Source organism: Sciurus carolinensis, chromosome 12 (assembly GCF_902686445.1).
Source record: "Sciurus carolinensis chromosome 12, mSciCar1.2, whole genome shotgun sequence".
Taxonomy (NCBI): domain Eukaryota; kingdom Metazoa; phylum Chordata; class Mammalia; order Rodentia; family Sciuridae; genus Sciurus; species Sciurus carolinensis.
Window position 1 is genome coordinate 100,976,219 of NC_062224.1, and position 13,030 is coordinate 100,989,248.

At 40.8% G+C, this 13,030-nt stretch overlaps 1 long non-coding RNA gene across 1 annotated transcript; it reads left to right on the top strand.

The window, feature by feature from the left end:
• The first annotated feature begins 783 nt into the window (after positions 1–783).
• LOC124962334 (uncharacterized) lies at positions 784–7,272 on the top strand. Its single transcript, XR_007104454.1, has 3 exons — positions 784–861; positions 5,835–5,971; positions 6,954–7,272. It is a non-coding gene; the product is annotated as an uncharacterized LOC124962334 (long non-coding RNA).
• Positions 7,273–13,030: the final 5,758 nt, after the last annotated feature.

Here is a 13,030-nt window from a genome sequence, read left to right on the forward strand (position 1 = left end):
TCAAGGTTCGTCCGCATGAGGTCTCCCAGATGGTGGCATTTGGTTCTATGCTTTCTCCTACTTACTCATTTCATTTATGCAGGCTTTTCCTCCACACTAGTTTTATGTCTGGACTCTCTTTGTGTTGTCCTGGGTTCATTACCATAGTCCTAAACACAGTAAACGCTTAGCAAGTGCCTGTTGAATTGACTGAAGTAGGTGAAGATGTCTTTGGACCTGAATGCAGTTACAGTAGTCTCCCCCTTATCCACAGTTTCAGTTACCTGCAGTAAACTGTAATCTGAAATATTAAATGGAAAATTACAGAAATAAACAACTTGTAAGTTTTAAATGGCATGCCACTTTGAGTAGCATGATGAAATCTGGGTTGTGCCACCCTGTCCTGCCTGGGACATGACTCATTTCTTTGTGCAGTGCATTCACCCTGTATACAATACCAACTTGTTAGTCATTTAGTAGCTAAATAGGTTATCGAATGGACTGTCACAGTATCAGTCTTGTAGTGCCTGTGTTCAAGTAACCCTTATTTTACATGATAAGGACCTGGTTACGATTTGGATGTGAAGTGTTCCCCCAAAAGCTCATGTGTGAGAAGAGGCAAGAAGGTTTAGAGGAGAAATAATTGGGTTATGACCGCCTCATTGATTCCCTGATGGGATTAACCGAGTGGTAACTGGAGGCAGGTAGGGTGAGGTGGAGGAGGTAGTCATTGAGGGCGTGCCTTTGGGGTATATATTTTATATCTGGTAAGTGGAGTCTCTCTCTGCTTCCCTCCACCATACTCTTCAGCCACGATGTTCAGCCTCACCGCGGGTCCTGAGGAATGAAACCTGCCGTCTATGGACTGAGACCTCTGAAACCGTGAGTTCTTAAATAAACTTATTTTCTCCTAAAATTGTTCTGGTTGGGTCTTTTAATCACAGCAGCAAAAGATCTGACTAAAACAGACCCCAAAGCACAACAGCAGTGCAATTCAGATATGTAAAGACAAACTGTGAAGTGCTTCCTTTCAGTGAAATGGTGAAAGTTCTGAATAAGGAAAGAAAAAAGTCATATGTCTAAAGTTGCTAAGATCTGTGGCAAGAACAAATCAACTGTCCATAAAATTGTGGAGAAGAGAAAAATCTATGCTAGTTTTGCTGTCAGGACTCAAACTGCAAAACTTAAGGCCACAGAGCATAAGTGTTTGGTTAAGTTGGAAAAGGCACTAAATCCTAGGGTTTAGTACTATCCACAGTTTTAGGCATCCTCTGGGGGTCTTGGAATGTATCCCCCATGGATACAGGACACCTACTGCAATCACAGACATTAATCCTTTATGCCTCATTGAGGTCAGCCAGGGAAGCCTGAGTCCCTGGAAAGAGCATTATACTGGAGATGTGAGTGATTTCTAATCTCAAATCCAGTATCTACCTGTTTTATGACCTTAGACCAGTCACTTAACTTCTCTGAGCATTATTTTTAAAATCTTAAGTGTGGTGAAAAATAAAACACTTGTCCTGCTCAATTCATATAGTATTTGTAAGGATTAAATGGGAATAGATAAAGATATTTAGATACAGATCTGACAGCAGTCTAAGACATATTTGTGCATAAGAGATAATTATAAGCATTAGGATAATGATAACAATAGCATTATCTTCAAAAAAGCTCCAATTTTTTTTATCAAGTAGTATATATTATATAAAATCTTTCCATAATTATTATGAAGCATTTTCTCATGAATAAATGCCTCTCTTATTTCCCAAGGTCATTTAATTGCCCATCAAAGAAACTATTTGAGCTTGCTAACCTATGCAAATCTTACCTATAAGCAAAGTGCCTCCTCTTTTTTCTTCTCTTGTCAACAGTATTTGCTTTCTTTCCTGTAGGGTTAGTTGTATGAAAATCAAAGTATCTATGAAGGCTGTCTTTGAAGCCAACCCTATGAAAATTATTACACTTCAACCTGCAATGACATGTTCTATTAGGAAAAATGTCTTAGATATGACAAATTCTATTTACGACAAAGGAATCACCTTTTTTTATGAAGATTTTTAGATGCTAGCAAGTCAACATTCAAGTCCTTTAGCCCACAGTTCTTCATTCCTTATTTCAGCATGTATCAGTTTCCTGTGGTTGCTGTGACAAATTGCCATAAACTTGGTGGCTTAAAAACAAGTGAAGTTCATTTCCTCCTGGTTCTGGGGACCAGAAATTTGAAATCAGTTTCGCTGGGCCCAAGTCAAGATGTCAGCAAGGACACCTGAGTTTCCTTCTTGTGAACTAGGGAAGAATCCATCCTTTTTCCAGCTTCTGTGGCTGCTGGCATTTCTTGGCCTTTGGCAGCCTCACTCCAGGCTTGGCCTCCGTGGTCCATGCCCCCTCCTCTTCTGGGTGTGTAATCTCCCCCTGTTCTTCTCTGATAACACTTGTGATGACATTTAGGACCCACTCAAATAGTTCAGGATAATCTCTTGTCTCAAGATCTTTAATCACATCTGCAAAGACCCTTTTTCCAAATAAGGTGAACTTTATAGGTTCCAGGGATTCAGATGTGTCTATCTTGGAAGGTGCCACTTTCAGCCTAACCCCATAGGTTATCAAACTTTAGCCTTCATCACCTGGAGGACTTGAAAAACACAGATTGCCATTTTTCCTCAGAAAAGAAGAAAGAAAATTATAAATCATTAATTGTTATGGATTATTAACAAATTCCCAGGCGAGGTTGATGCTGCTTTCCCCCCCTGTGAACACCACTGGTTTATTTTACCAGTGCTTTAGAAAACTATCTTCTATATGCTGCCCACTTTTTGGGTCCATCTTTGATATGTATTCTAACATCAGAGCCATTACAGAAATAATGCAGCAGACACCTATTTCTCCTTTTGGATGCTGCTAGCTTTCTTCTATCAGAACTCAGCAGTGAGATATGTGGAGAGATCCAAAGTCCTTTATTAGGAACTCATTCGGTGCTCCCACTGGTTTCTATGAGAAAAAGCATAGGATGATTAGTACACATGGCCTCACAGATCTCCAAAATAGAATTCGATCCATACCTTCAGTTTGCTGTTAGATTCTCCGCAGCTCTCGGAATGCCCTCTCCGAGACACCAGGCTTCCTCATGTGGTCTCCCCTAAAAGGAGCATCCTCCTCCATCACTGCCCATCAAAATCCTCACGTTCCATGAGGTCCAATCGTCTGCCTCGCCTTCCCTATTCCGATCAGAAGGGTCCCTCCCCTTCACTAGGTAAGCTTTTTCTAATAATTAATATATTCTCTCTTGAATCGTAACTACTATGCACTTTCTAATCCCTCCATGGATCATAAACTTCCTGGGGTAAAAGTCATCCTTGTCTGTTTTCATTTCCTGGGTGGCAGTGGTAAACGTTTGTCATTTGGTAACGGCATTTGTCCTGGGGTTTGGCAGCACTTCATATCTGCCCCAATCTCTTCACAGTTACAGGGCACAGGGAGGACATGACTGTCTCCGCTTTGGTGACCCTCCATATTCTTGGAGGAACTTCTCCCACCTCACCCATGTGTTCTGACGATGGCTGCCGGTCACGGTACCTCCACACAAAGCCCATCGTCCTCCCTACTCCTGCCACAGACAGACTGGTAAAATGAGCTTCTGGAGAATATGAGCCTCTTCCTCTCAGGCAGAGAAGCTGGGGAGACAGGCTTGAGCGATGGAGGCTAGCACACAGAGAGCCGCGGTGAAAGCGGGGACAAGAGTACCAATGCCATCAGAGTCACAGACTCCTGACACTCTGCTGGGCTTGTAAATTGAGCTCCAAGGTCACGCCCCAGTAACAATCTGCTTTTCACAAATAGGTCAAATACTTGAAGACCCAGAACCAAGTCAGTTATATTTGCACTCTTATTTGAAATTGTACACTTTCAAAGAACCTTGTGTATTTATTCTTTTTTATTCTTGTTGATCCAACAATCAACACATAAATACCTGTCAAGTGTTTGGGACACAAAGATGAAGGACTGCTTCTTCATTTCAAGAAGGTTAAATCTGATAGAAAGGGAAGAACAAACAAATTAAAAATAAAGTGTATGGGGGAAAATGTATGGGAACTATGGTAGGAGTATTTTTATGATGTTCATTTATGCTAACGTCGATCTACTGGTCCACCCTGTGGGTGTGAGACAGCAGACGGGCCCAGAGCAGCTCCATCTCGAAACTTCCTTCCGCTCCTCCGGCTCCTAAGCTAAGGATCCGGCTCTGTGATGAAGGACACCCACACCACCAAGGTCAAGGGTGACACGGGTTTCAATGCATCATGCTGTGGGCTCCAATTTGTTTTTGTTTTCTCCAACTTTACATCCATCTTTCCCTCCTGATTGCCTGCCTTCTATCCTTCCAACTCCAGCAACCCAACAGAGAATGCTTAACCAGCTCCCAACACTGCACAATTACATATGTACCTGCACGCACACATGTATGTGTACACACACACACACACACACACACCTCTTGTGGTTCTATTTTTTTTATTGTTGAATTCTGACTGATAAATTGGGTAAAAGGTACATTATGTTCATTTATATTCTCAATGGATATATTTGAAAATTTGTTAGTACTCTAAACTCAACATGGAAGAGCTTGGTGATAAGAGTATTCACAAGATTCTGGGGAAGCACCTGCAGAGAGCTAACTCAGGCTCACAAGAGAGGACCAGAAGGGTCCCCCTGGCTCATATTTGCTGGCTTCATTAGCTACCTTTTGTACCTTCCCCCTAAGTGCAGGGCAGTTTAATCCTTTAATCCTACTCCCTACGCATCTGCAAAGTTCAACCAGACTATCCAGGGGATAATTCCGAACTCTCCATAAACACTTCTGTCCTGTGGATGTCAACTGACCCCTGCAAGCCTCCTGTGTTACAGGCTGGGTCCCCAGTCCATGGCAATACTGGAGGTAGTGGAACCCTCAGGAGTTGGTGTCTAGCCAGAAGCTAGGCCATTGGGTGGCCGCGGGCACTTGAAGGGGATAGTGAGACTCCAGTCTCTTCCTTTGTTTTCTGTTTGTGTGTTTGTTTTTTTCCTTTCGCTTCCCAGCTGCCGTGAAGTTAGCAGCTTGTTCCACCACGTGCTCCCAGGTATGATGTGCTGCCTCACCACAGGTCCAAGAGCGTTGGGGGCAACCAGTCATGGGCTGGAACTCTGAAACCATGAGCCAAAGACGAACCTTCTCTCTTTACAAGTTGATTATGTCAGCATCTCATTATAGCAACAGAAAGCTAACACATCTCATTTCCAACTCCTCGGATGTCTCCTTCACGGATAACCTACATCCAAAACTAAGAGTAACCTAAAAACTTTTCAAAACTAAAAGCTAATCCTTTTGGCTTCCATCTTCTCTCGGTCATCTGTGCCTGGTCCCTGAAAACACAACTCAGGATTTAGATTCCACACATCCTCCATCCAATCTTTTACTTACACAGATTTTCCGTCCTAGAGTAGCACACTAATTCCTCTTGTCTTCCAATGTCTAACTCATTGATCACTTTTTCTTTCACCCAGTACTGGTTTTCCAGACCAATGTAGTAGAGGAAGGGGGTCAGGGGAGAGAGGAGGGAGGGGAAAGGGAAAGTACTGGGGATTGAAACAAAGCAAATTATGTGCATTTATGAATATGTCAAAATGAATCCCACTATTTATGACTATAATGCACTAATAAAATATTTGTTGAAACAGTGGTTTTCTAAGCATCTAATCTTTAGATCGAGGGAGGAAACATATCCTTATCCATTTCTTAAAAACTTGGAGTGTCTCCCATTACTTACAGAATAAAACTCATGTTGTTGGCATTTAAGGTCATCTAAATCTTGCTCTATCTGTAGGAGAAGATTCGACTTTCCCTGGGGCCACCAAGCTGCCAAGGAGGCTTTGAGAAGGACAACTTCTGGAACAGGACCCTCCCTGGAACCTAGGCTGAGAGAACCCCTGTCTTCCACACTATTCTAGGTCTGGTTAAAAGGTAGAGAACACCACTTTGACCTTCTTTTCTATATTTTAAAAAAGTATTATTATACAAATAATGTGCGTCCTTTTTTTTTTCTAATTTTAGAAAAACAAGAGAGTAAATACCAACAGTGTCTATAACACCCAGAAATAACTACTTTTCATGTTTTGGTGTGCTTTCTTTAGGGATATTTATAGCTTTAATTTATAAGCTTTGAACAATACTATACTCATTGTTTTTTAATTTGCATATTTCTTTTAATATCATGAGCATCTTTTCATGTCAGCAAGTATATTTTGACACCTACCATTTTTAATGGCTGTGTAGTATTCCATTGTATGGCTATACCATAATTTATGTACCCACTTTCCTTTTTTAGGACAAGGACATTATTTCTAATCTTTCACTATAACAAACAACTTTGCAATAAGTACCTTCATAAAATTTTTGCTTCCTCCTCAATGTTCTTGGGATAAACTTGAATTAGTATTGCTGTGTGAAAGGGAACATATATTTTTAAGGCTTTTAATAAAAGACAGTATCTTTTTTGAGGATTTCAAACACTTGTGTAGAATTTCAGCAATATGCCAGTAAAGTATGAAGTTTGCAAGTGGCAGAACCCCCTCAAAATATGCCCTTAATCACCCATTTTCTGAGAATATGAAGGTGCCAGTGGGTCAAATTACTTTATTACGATACATATTTCCCTGGCAGTTTAAAAGACCACAGTTTAATTTATATGTAGAGAAGACACACAAATTATGAAAATTTTATTCATCACTTTCCAATATTAGCTAATTTGGTTCAGTTTTTTTTCTTCGGATTAGCATTTGGGTTGCTACTGTTATTTTTTTTAATTTTGCTTTCTGTCAAAGCAAAATGGTATAGTGATAAGTTTGTAATAAGGAAGTAATAAGGACTCAGGAAATGGTATGCTAAAAACTTCTGCTCACCCATCACTAACAACCAAGCTCTATGTGTCCCACTTCTTTTGCAGTTAGGTGTGTCCAAGTGACTAGGCTCTCACCCGTGAGAGGTAAGCCAAAAGACCTCCCCTCTGCTCCTCCCCACTTCTGTCTGGTGAGAATGCAGACGTGGCGGAATCTGCAGGAAGAGTCACCCTCGATGACATGCTCAACTCCATGCCGAGTGTGGCAGGGCAACTGGAAGGAACCTATCCCTGAAATCTCAGGAAATGGCTTTCTTGAGCTTGACTATTTGATGGGAAGGAAACTTCGATCTTAGATTCTAAGACTCCTCTTTCAGTCTTCATTTCAAGAACTGACCTCGTACCCTAACAGAGAGAGCCCAGGAGTTTAACCACTTGTTTTCCATAGTCGTTTCTGGAATATTCCAAATGATAGATTTAAATTGTAACCAAGTTTTGTGGGTTTTTTTTTTTTTTAAGGTTAAATGACAAGGAATATCATTGACAGTCGAGTAAGTCGAAGTCAGAATATTTTACTAAAGAAATACATGCACCGTCTTATGAGTTTCTTCTTTGAATAAAGAAAAAAAAATCCGGTTACATAAAAGGAATGATTTGGCTTCTTACCTTTTGGGTTTGCTTCACACATTGTGTGAAAACTTAAGACTCCCCACCTTGTTCGCTTCTTGATTGAAAATTCTTGTGATTCTATAGATTTTTTTCCAAGTCTTTTTTGATCTTCGGGAATATCATAAAGATAAAGCCTTAAATCATAATATTGAACTTAAATCTAAATACTAAACATGAAAATTTATAACACTATTGTTTCATGATTCTACCTGTACTTATTCCTCTCAGGCTCTCGGTGCACAAATTAAACAATAATTTTTACAGTATATAGAATATTCAGGGACTTGATGACTTTTATATTCACTTGAGAGGTGAGGAACGTGAAGGGAAAGAAGTAATTAGGTCACAGATGAATTAACTGTTGGCATTAGAGATGTTCAGTAATGGTGATTTTTTTTTTTCTCTCTCCCCTCTGAGGGGCCAGGGATTCGAACCAGGGTCTTTGCGCATGCTAGGCAAGAGCTCTCCAACATGAGCAATTTCTTCAGCTCAGCATAATGGTGATTTTTATAAATGTAGTATGTCCATAATATAGATGCATGTCTCCACATAATACATCCCCAACATCTGTCTCTTTCTTCCTGGTAGCTCCTGGATTTCCCTTGGAACAAGTTCTGTAAATTCAGATACTCATGCCCACAGGAGCTGAGGGGCTGGTCCCTCCTGACCCCTGCCTCACCCCAACTATGGAGCAGGCCTATGAGGAACCAGTCAGGTGATGCTTTCCCTGGGCTTCTGAAACATAAAAGGCACAAGGAAACGGCCATAACTCCTCCAGAAGGAATCTTCTGGAGGGCCCAAGCTTCCAGCACGTTTCCCAGTCGGACTCTCCAACATCCCATCAATTCTGCGCTCATTGCCTGGGGCCCCAAATATTTTACTCCAATAAATATTCTTTAGCTTTGTTTGTTCAACCATATTTTGTTAGCAACAGCCAAAAGATTCTCACCATGCCATCTATCACCACCACATGACTTAACCTTTCTCTTCCTGGCAAGTAATCTTTGTTAAAAACCTAAATGAATGAAAAAATGCACAAAAATCGTGTTAATAAATGTTGCACAGTATAGCCAGACACAGTGGGGCACACCTGGGAAGGCTGCTTGAAACCAGGAGTTTGAGACCAGTCTGGACCACATAGTTTCCCCAAAACATTTTCAATAAGTGAAAATAAACAAAATATCATTCCTATATTAAAAAGCTAAGTTTTATAGGATAAAATCTGTAGGGGGTGCCAGGCTAGCTCAGGCGCAGGTAAGAGCCACGGAGTCAGAACCCAGACCCCGGGAGTTGGGTAAAAGCAGGCTTGTGGCGAGCAACCATACATTCCTAGGTGGTCAGAGCGGAACACTCCTCTCTGCAAGTTTGCACATTTGAGACATTAACTGCTGCGACTCAAGAACTAGGATTTCTCCCAACAAAAATCCTTTTCATTTCTACCTATTGGACACAATTCAAGAAGAATTCAGTATATATGTGTTTAGTTTTATTCTTTTTTTTTTTTATTGCTGTACCAGAAATGGAACCCAGAGTCTCATAGATGTTAGGTAAGCACCCTACCACTGAGGCACATTCCCAACCCTCTCTTTTAAGATAAAACTATTCCCTATCCAAAATTTTTAACAGATATTTAAAAACTTAAATAATAATTTAAATCCCCAATATGTTCCTTTTCATAACTTAATTAACATCTTATGAAATAATGTGTTTTTACGAAATAATAAATACTGTGATATAGCTCCATATTTCATTTGTTTCCACACTAAAAAAACTAAAGCACCTTGGGAGCTAACTTAGTTGTTAAAACCAGTAACTCAGCACTCCTAACAGACGGAATTATTTGCCTCTGATTTGCACGATTTTCCATTTTACGCATCAGCTGAACAGAAATGACTGGTTGCTAAGCAACAGCTCTTCTCTCTTTGGCCAGGAATAGAATACACAGAAAGGCCAATTTTTAAAATATAATATACAATATATGAAGTTAAAGGAAGACCCATTCTCACAGTTTGGCTGTTTGCCCAGAATTGTTGACATGAATATTAAATGCACAGCAGTTTATGAGTTCTCAATACCTTTGATCTATGCAATCGTAGGTAACTGTATCACCTTGTTCTTCCAGTATCTTCCTTGATACAGAAAAACCATGAAGTAATAAAGAAACCAAGTTTTTGAAGCAAATCTCTTTTGAAAACCTATTTGTAAACTGTACAGGTAGGTTCTATTGAACCGAGTAATTCTTAAAGCAGCATTAACATCCTGGCTGAGCTACTGCTCTCTTGGTTAAAACTATATATTTAATGCTCAGTAAGCATATATTCCAAGCTGGTAGTAGTGACTAGCACAGAGAAATGATCATTTACCTTGGATTCTAAGTTCAGTGTATGCATTCACTCACACTAGTATTCTCCATTTGGCAGACGAGGGAAGGGGCTATGAGAGGTTCTGGAAGTTGCTTGGGGGCATGCAGCTAGAGAGCCAGGAGCCAGGATTCAAATTAGGCAGTGAGGTCTCCATCATTTCATTATTGTCTTTTATAGAGGGTTCACCTGTTGCCTAACCACCAATAAAAAAATAATAATTGTGTGTGTGTGTGTGTGTACACAGTACAGAGAGTAGAACCCAGGGCTTCACACAAACACACACTCTACCACTGAGCTACGTCCCCAGTCCTTCTTATTTTATTTTGAGACATGGTTTCACTAAGTTACCCTGGCTGACTTTGAACTTGTGATCCTCTTGCCTTCCAAATAGCTGGGATTACAGGTGTGTGTCACCATGCCCAGCCATCAGTGACTTTTCACCATGGGTTTTAATTGATTTGACACCAGCACAAATTAAGAGCACCAAAGCAATCTAACAAGTGATGAGGATCAACACGTAGGCAGATTTCAGTCAATAGAGAACTGAAATTGTGCCAATTCAGCTGAACCTGTGGCTACATGCTCTGCTTGCTCAAAATAGATCACACACTCGCACACATTTCTAAGGAATCTCTTTAAATAAATACCACTTCTGAGAATTAGTTTGCTTCCGAGAGGTAGACTCGGTGACTGTTTTTTCAACATTTGACTTGACATACAAGAATGCAGGAAGGAAAGAGGAGAGGGAGGGAGGGACAGGGGGAGGGAGGGAGGGCAGACGAACCTATTTCTCTTAGCTGGAGTGGGATGCATTAAGGAGAGCCCATCATTTGTTGAGTGATGAGTCCTCTTATGGTCTGGACTGAAAGGCTCTGCAGATCTGCTACCTGCCCCTTGCACTTTAAAGCTGGAGAAGCAGAGACACACATCAGGGTTCCAGGAAGACTGAAAGAGAGGGAGACACAGGTAACAGTCAGTGGAGAAGAGATGATCTGTGGGTATTTGGAGATGAAATATTAATGTGTGGTTTAGACCTCTTTCTCAGTTTCCCTATGAGATCTTCAATAAATTCTGCATCTCCCTAAATAAATAAATGACACCTTAATTTTATTTAGAGAACTTGGTAACAAGTCTCCATTCAAAGTAATTTTACCCTTTCTTTGTGCTTCACTTAAATTTCTAAAAATGGGGCTGAGGGTGTAGTTTAGAGCCTCACGTGCGGGGGGCTCTGGATTCGATCGTCAGCAGCAAATAAAAATAAAAATAAGTCAATAAAACTGGTGTGGTAGAAAACACCTGTGACCTCAGATACTCAGGAGATGGAGGCAGGAGGATCACAAGTTCAAGACCAGCCTGGGCCATTTGGCCAGGCTGTCTCAAAATAAAACATAAAAAGGTTCAGTGGTAGAGTGCCCCAGGTAGGTTCAATGCCAGGACATAAATAAATAAATAGCTACAAATGGCTGAGGGTAGCCAAAAGAGCGCTCATGCTGCAAAGTACCTTTAGCTGAGGCGAAAGCAGTCTAATCAGAGACTGAGACCTGTGAAAGGGGAAGGCCAATCCCGTTGCAGATCCTGAAGCTGATCAAAGAGGGTCTGATCATCTGCAAGCCTGCGAAGGTCCTGGCAGGAAAAACCAGTCCACCAGAAAGCAGATATGTGTGCGTGGACTGATAGGAGAAAGGGTCCGGCCATTGCTCTGCTGCCTGAGCAGGTGACCTGGTTGGGAGGGTGTGGCTTCTGTTCAGGTTGATGAAAAGTTACCCTGAGTCTAAGATTGACGGCTACATGTATCACAGACTGTATCTGAAGGGGGCGTGGGGGGTGTTTAAAAACAACGGATTCTCATGGAACAGGCCCACTAGCGAAGGAGACACCACCTGCAAGAAACCCCTGGCTGGCCAGGCTGAGGCAGGCAGATGTCTGACCGAGAAAGCCCACAAGTGCCATGAAGAGCACCTGCAAGCTGAGGACCATCAAGACTCTGCCCAAGGAGGAAGAAACCGAGAAATAAAGCTCCCGATCTTGTGTCTGTGCACAGTGACCTCTGTGATTGCATAGGTCAATCACTGAAATAAAACCAACTATTATCTAAGAAGTAATAGCAGGTAAATAAAACTCTAAAAATAGTACATATTGATTAAAGGCCGTGTTCAGGTGTGCGTTCCTCTTCTCCTTCCTTGCTTTTGGTCCTAGTGTAGAAGAGGCAAGTCTTTAACAGCATAGAGGCCAGAATTATTTTTTCCTTGAATCATCTCCCCAAGGCAATAGGCATGGTATTCAAAGTAAAAAAAATATAAATCAGGCTGAGAAAAGATCACTGAAAACTTCACTGAATAAAATAAATTTAGGAAAGAAAGAAACCTCCGAATGCACTGGTTGATTTCTTTGTTTAAACTTTTTCTCGTTCGTTCATTCATTCATTCATTCATTCATACAGTGCAAGGACACTTCCCTGAATGTTGGAGACCCAGAAATGAAATGGACACTCCTGGTGCTCACACTCCAGAAGAGGAAGCAGATTCAGAAGCCTGAAATTGCATTTTAATGTGAAAGCATCCTAATAGAGATAGGAAGAGGGGCCTTATGGGAGGGTCGGACCACCTAGGAGAATGGGAAGCAGAGACATTTAAATAAAGGTCCATTGAGTGTGAATTTTCCTGAAAGAAAAGAAGCTTATGTTCCAAAGTTAGAGTTAACTATACACTTAAAGTCCCAAGATGATGAAAAATCATGGTGAATGTGTGTCTGGTGAGAATTCTGGCAGATTAGACCAGGGAGATAGGATAGGGCCAGATTGTTGAGGATTTTTTTTTTTTTTTTTTTTTTTTTTTTTTTTACTACACTACAGAATTTGGACTTTATCCTAAGGGCAGCTGGGAGCTGATAGAGAGATGTTAGAAGACAATGGCATGTTAGAAATGTGAATGTTGTAAATCGTGGCCATATACAAATAAAAACATAACTAAAGGAAAGTCAGAAGAAGAATGGAACAGGGATGCATGTCCTGATCAACTTGCATTTTGTACAAGGAGTCAACAGATACACCTAAAATTCAGCCTGAAAATAGAAGCCATCTATGTTTTCTATAGTCAAAAAGCAAATACAAGAACCAGTTATACTAGAGCTAACAATTTAAATAGCTAGTAATTT